Source organism: Arachis ipaensis, chromosome B03 (genome assembly GCF_000816755.2).
Source record: "Arachis ipaensis cultivar K30076 chromosome B03, Araip1.1, whole genome shotgun sequence".
Lineage (NCBI taxonomy): Eukaryota > Viridiplantae > Streptophyta > Magnoliopsida > Fabales > Fabaceae > Arachis > Arachis ipaensis.
In genome coordinates, this window is record NC_029787.2 from 77,781,404 (window position 1) to 77,788,369 (window position 6,966).

At 30.2% G+C, this 6,966-nt stretch overlaps 2 long non-coding RNA genes across 2 annotated transcripts; both read left to right on the forward strand.

The window, feature by feature from the left end:
* LOC107630603 lies at positions 360-3,544 on the forward strand. Its single transcript, XR_001618335.2, has 2 exons — positions 360-2,101; positions 2,195-3,544. It is a non-coding gene; the product is annotated as an uncharacterized LOC107630603 (long non-coding RNA).
* LOC110270207 lies at positions 5,604-6,390 on the forward strand. Its single transcript, XR_002359465.1, has 2 exons — positions 5,604-5,890; positions 5,963-6,390. It is a non-coding gene; the product is annotated as an uncharacterized LOC110270207 (long non-coding RNA).

The following is a 6,966-nucleotide window of genomic DNA, read 5'->3' on the forward strand; positions in this document are numbered from 1 at the left end:
GGAGGCTTTTCGTAGTATACAAAAGACCAAAAATGTCCAATCATTTATTTAAAATATAAAAAATCTTTTCGCTATCCACGAAATTATTTTAAAATTAAAAAAAAAGTCAAAGCCTTCTAATTATTAATGAAAATCCTTTTGGAAATTTTTTTAAAAATAAAAAAATATTCTCGCGGACTGCGAGATGTTTTTTTTACATTTTAAAAGAAAATCATTACAATAAATTCAATTTTTACCGACAAATTTTTAACGGCAATAGTAATATAGCCACATCTTCTATTGTTAAAGAACTTTTTTTATGGAAAATGAATAATTGCGGTTAATACTTCGTTTGTTATGGCAATAAGAGAAAATGGCCAGTAAGCAATTACCAACAGTACATAAAATTGTTCTCGTCTACTCTTATTATTGAGAGTACCGCTTTTAGTTTTAGGACTTTTTTCCCTATGCACTTCTCTCATTCTGCATCAAACTACCATCACTCACCGCACTTCTTCTTCGTCGCTTCATCCCATCTCTTCGGGTGGAAGCGCCGGCTCTTCACTTTTCCACCACCGCCACCTTTTCCTCCTCCTCACACCACGTTCTACACTGAACTACTCAATTGATGTTCTTCGTTGTTGCCTCCTCCTTACTCTGCATTTTCTGGCGCTGGTTTTCGCCACAATCTCCGTCTTCGTTGCTGGCTCTACCATATACTCTGATATCTGGTTTTAGTTTGCAACTGACCTTTTGATCCTTTTCTCATTTAATTTCGATTGCTTAACTAAAAAATTCTCATTTCCTAGGGTTTATATAATTTAATTGATATTATGATCCGATTGGGGATTTTTTGAAAATTTCATGTTAATTTTGTGATTTTATTATGTGCAATCTATTTTGATTCTCTTGTAATGATCATAAATCGAAACGCACGTCGATGTGATTCAATATTTGCTGGTTAACTTGATATCTGGCAGAATCCGTTGCAATTAGTATGATTCTTTGGTATGTTAGCGCATTAGATTCTCTTGATCAATAGGTTTGACGAAAGTAACCTGATTCATGGTTCAATTGTTTTTTCTTTTATTAATTATTCAATGTAGGTAAGTGTAATGCCTGGTGGGAAGTTCAAATGAAGGTAAGTACAATGCTTTAATGTATTCATTCATTTATCACTTTAACATAGGTGATATTTTATTTGATACTGGTATGTATAATGTATTCATTCATTTATCATTCTAATAACTTGTGACTTGGAAGACATGTCTTAGAATTTGAAATCTTACAAGCATTCCAAGGAAAAACTTGATAAGGCAATTAAGCCATGAAACCTCCTTTTAGGTATAAATGGAATAAATTCTTTCACTTTTTTTTTTAAATTTTTTGGTATAGTAGACCTTCACAACATCACTCTGCCTCCTTTTTTCTTTATGTTTTGTGCACGCTATCAAGTATAAGAAAAATTGTACAATTGATTTTCATGAATAAAAGAAAAATTTAGACACAAATGAAGTTAGTATATAAAAGTTAAAACTATAAATGTTTGCTGCACAAATGATGGTTCACATCACCCCACACTAAACTGAGATAGCATTATATGAGAATCTCTATAGAAAATGAAATCAAGTAATTGTATTACAGGTCTAGGTACACTTATTTTTAAGTTATCCTTGGCTGCTCGGTATTATCTTATATCTGGTAATTATTGGATCTTTGACCTACACTAATTGTTTTTTGTATCCTTTTAATTATTATGTTTCTGTCTTGTGATTCTTTTCTATTGTACAAATTAGAACTTGCAATGAATATCCACCATTATTGTATTACAGTATTAGCTTTATTTAGTAACCGAAGTTGCATATTGGTGGTCCTGTTATTTTTTTTAAAAGTAAAAGATGAGTTTTATTTAGGACATGACAAGGTTGTTTGAGATTTATTATCCTTTAGACAAAAACAACATAAATGATAGAGCCCTTGAGTTATCTTAAACTAATGTAGAATATGTGTCCTATTTGGTGACATATAGAGGATTAACAATTATAAGGATATCAAAGACTCCTTACAAAGAAAGATATATGGAAGTTAGATACATGGGATCGAGTGAGACACTGAATGAAAAGTATGAATTTTTACTTTGCTTAAGCTTTCTTTTTGCATTAATTATTGTATTTCAAGTTTGCTTTATAGTGCCTCTTGATTCTGTACGTTCCAGAGATGTTGGACAGAAGAATCTCAGTGGTCGAAACCTTGGCTTTTAAGAGCATTCAATGCAATCCTTGGTGAGAGATATGACCGATTTGTATTTAACATGATAGGGTGTAGAAGATAGACAATATTTTCTGGTGTTACTTTATGATCATTTGCATAAGTTGAGAGTTGAGACCATCAATAATGGCTCATAATGAGAGGGTAAATATTGAAGTAAAATAGTGTTTAGCACTGATAAGTTAATCTTAGCCGACTAACTTAGACTCATTTATCTTCTTCTGTGTAGTAAAATTAGTTTGTGATGATGAAACTACTTATTGTATAATATATAATTGAATGTTCTTTATTTATTTTTTTCACCTGACTTTCTTTATTTTTATTCGTGTATCTCATTTGTTTTTATGCACTCATACATCTTTGTGCTTCGGTTTTTGCGCCTTACATGTTTTTAGTGGGGAGGATTTTGGAAGGTAATGTTCTATCTCTTCTATTTATATAATCATTGCACTTGTTCGCTTTCAATATTTACATGTGTTAAACTTTGCTATATGTCAAAATGCATTGTCAATTTTAATATATTTGTTAATCTATTTACAATATATAGATTGAAAATGATCTCTCACAGTTTTTGGGTGCACTAGTATTGAATTAGCTGCTAGAGGTCAGTTACTGTTTTACTGAAATCACAGGTTAACCACCTCTAGTACAAGTTATAGTGCTCTGACAAATTCTTCATTATTATTTTGTTCTAACAATTCTCTATCACTTGATGTGTCCTATTAATTACCCGCAGTCTATGCAAAATGGTGATCCAGCCTAGATTGGCTACGTTTTTGCCTTCTCAATATTTGTTGGAGTGGTATGATACAAAATCTGATTAAATTATAGATGATAATATTGTAATTTTAATTTTCTGTGATTAATGATATTGCTGGTTGGAAATGCTTGCAATAACCCTTTATGTCATGGCAATGCTTCTTAGGATCTGTCATTGGAATTGGTCATTGGGATTGGTTTATTAATCTTAGTGCTTCTGATTATCTGTTGGTAGCATAAGATGGTATGGTAGTGGCCTTAATCAAAATGCTGTGTCAAAATTTATGTTTTTTTTTGTTGTTTCATAAGTATTATTTGCATAATTATACTTCTTACTCTTAGCCCTTTCTATTAATTGTTGTTTTGTTTATGTTGATGATTACTTTAATTTTTTTTTTCAAATCTAATTCAAGCTTTTAGTGAGGTACCAAGGAATATCAATTTTGTACAACATAGCAGTCGCTTGGGTTAGAAATTGTAAGTAGCATTGTTGATTTATTAGAGTTTTGTAGTTTGTTTCTAAATTATTCTAACTTTTTTTGTTTTTTCTTTTTGATTAATACCTTTTTTTTTTGTAATAAGAGAGGGAAGCCTATGATTATAGACCCGGATCTATAAAGCCTTAATAAATCAGACTAAAACATAAGTAAAAATAAATAAGTTTTGACTAAAATACATTTAAAAATGGCTCAGACTGAATTAATATTTGAATATTTTCTTTTTCCAAACCCAAAATTAAATGCTTAGCACACATATTAGGTGTTCTAATACGGGTCTAAGTGAAAAAAGATATAAAATATACTTAATCTAATCAAATGAGAAATATTGATGGCCAAATTTCTGGTTATATATGTGGGATAGAGGGAGTGTAATTTTAATAATGTTTATATACTGAACAATTATTTAATTTTAGTAAGGTAATTGTTTTTTTATGTGTAGTGCTCTCAGACTTTTTCTGATTAAAAGAAAGATTAAGGACTTTCGTGGCTACATGTTTTGAACTTTTTAAACTAGCTAACTTCCAAGAGGGAAAAATTTGTAAGTTGTGCATCCACTATAAGTAGTGTATTTTGATCTTCATATTAGATACTTAAGTTTATTTATTTTAATCTTTATATAGAAAATATTTTAAAATTTTTTAACAAAAGGACTGAATAGTGAAGAATTCAAAATATTGATTTTAGTTGATGCAGCTAAGAATTTGTTCAAAGAGAAGAAGACTAACAAAATGCAACATAAAATCGAATATGAGCTAAGAAGAAAAAAGAGTTGCAATTTGAATAAAGTGCTATTTCATTTCGAAAACTATTCAGTTAATTCAAGAGAAGAAAATTGTAGCATTAAAATAAGTAAGAGCAAAGACCAATTTTAAATCTAGAAGAAACCGTGTCATTGGTGTCAAGTAGGCGAAAAACATTGCCAAGCTATCAATTCCTTGAAGAGTAGCCAAATGTTTATAGTTTTGGATTGTTTAGTATATTATGATTCATGCTTTTTCTTCCTCATTTATTTTTAAATTCTTAGATCAATTGCTAAAAATAAAAGCTAGGCTACTTTTAAAGGTGCAGTAATTTTAGATCATTGATAACTCTCGTATTGCTACATTGATATAACATAGTTATAAGCTTGTAGCATTTTTTGTTATTTAGATTTGTAACATGATTTATTACTTTTTAAGAGAAATTTGTATATCAATATTTTGAGATGAATGAAATATCTCATTGTGTAGTAATAAATTTTAGTATATTTATATTATGCATAATAATAATAATTGTTAGCAAAAATAATTGAAATTCTAAAAAAAAATATAGTTCGTTGCTTCAAATAAAATGAGTATAATATAACTAAAAAAAGTCTTAAGATTTTAGCGGGAATAATTATAGCAACTTAAAGTGAATAACATTATAATTTTAGAATTATTTTTAGTAGCCATATAAATTGCTGGTAAAATGGGTTTTGGCAGCAATAGTAATGGCCACTAAAAGTGAATAACATTGTAATTTTAAAATTATTTTTGGTGGCCATATAAATTGTCAAAAAAATGATTGGTAAAAGTTATATACTTTTTTCAGCCATTAAAAAAGTTTTTATCAGAAATTGTTATAATTGTCGCTAAAATCTTTTAACGACAAATCATAAGACGATTAATATCTAATTGCCAATAAATGTATTAGCGACTATTTTTATTGCTGCTAAAAACAAAATAAATAGCCGCTAAAAATAATTTTTCTTGTAGTGATCGAACATCTCGTCTTTTGTGAAAAAGATGAGGCCACTACCAGGGACGGACCCAAGCATTGAAGGAGGGGGCACTTGCCCCACTAGGTTTATGAAAAAAAATAATTCTATATAAATTAATATATTTATTTTAATGTATTCACTATCTCTTTTTTAAATTTTATATTTCTATTATATTTTTAATATAATTAACAATGTTCAACAAAATTTATTTTAAGATATATATTTTTGTCCCCATTCTTAAAATTTTTTGGGTCCGTCACTGGCCACTACCCTCTAGTACAAGTGTACAACACTCCACGTTCCTATCTTTGAGGACAACACCAAAAATAAATCTGTAATCAAATTTTTTGGCCAATTTTTTATCAAACCATATATAATAATTTGTTTTTGGTGACTAACCATATACAATAATTGAAGCCCAAAAAAAAAACCATATATAATAATTATATACCTCTATTTCGTTCTGTCCTTATTTTTTATATATAAAAGAGGAAAAAATATCAGGAATAGGTCACTACTGAAGTCGCTAGGTGGTGGATAGGATATAAAAATGGGTGGTAATAGGTGATGGTAGGTGCAGATTAGGGATTGGCACAAGAATAGTAAATAGCTAGAGAGCTAAAATTTCCATGGCACAGCCAGGGTAAGGTACCCTTTTGCTGTTTGTTTTCTTTTGCAATGATGGAAATGAGAAGTTACTTTTCCTTTTTCGTAGTTACCTTCTTTCTCACATTTCACTCTGTTCACGGCGCATTGCATTTACTCATCCGAGAAGAGGACCCAAAAGGTGGCAAGGGGTTGGGCCGGGCATTACCAAACCCGAAAGGGACGCGAGCAACCATTGTTGACACGTGGCGGCAGGAGGTTTCATGGACCACAACGTAGTACTGGAAAGGCTTAGGAGTGCGGGTCATAGGGGTAGTGAAACAGGGTCGTATTGACTGCAAACAATGGCACATTGGCTAGGAAGAGTGCGAAGTTGAATTTCACTATGCTATACTGATATTTCAGCTGCCTCTTTAGCTTTAGAGAGGTAGAAGGTGCTGGCGGCAGAGAGAGAAAGACAAAGACAGAGGTCACGCGCGACTGTTTCGTGGTCCCTAAGTCCCTTGCGTTATATCTAACGGCAATTTCAGTTTGTGTTTTTATTTTTTTATCTTTTTCCAACAACGGATTTTTTTATTTATAAAATAAAAAAAATTATTATTTTACCAAACATGATTTTTGAACTTTAATCCTTACAATTTTTTTTGGCATTTAAGCAAGTTCGCCGGATCTCCCACAAACTCTATAAAAATTGGCAAGTCGCCGAATCTCCCAACGAACTCCCTTTTAAGTTTTTTTAATTCTGCATTTTTATTCCATTATTATCATCTTCAAATAGTATATAGATGTACAAACAATATATAGAAGTACACAAAAATACACAGACAACAAGCATGACTTTTTCAAAAATTTTTTAATTATAAATTAAAAAAAATAAACCATATTTAACAATGACAATCATTGTTATCATCTCTAAAAATACATAGGTACACTGCAATAAGCCATATTTAACAAGTATTTTTTTAATTATAAATTAAAAAATATATATAATTTCCAAAAATAACAAGGATTGTTATCCTGTGTACTTTTTGTGTACTCTTGTGTATTATGGAAACGATAATAATAGTTATCATTGTTAACTTTCTAATCTGATATATTTAAAGTGGATTATTT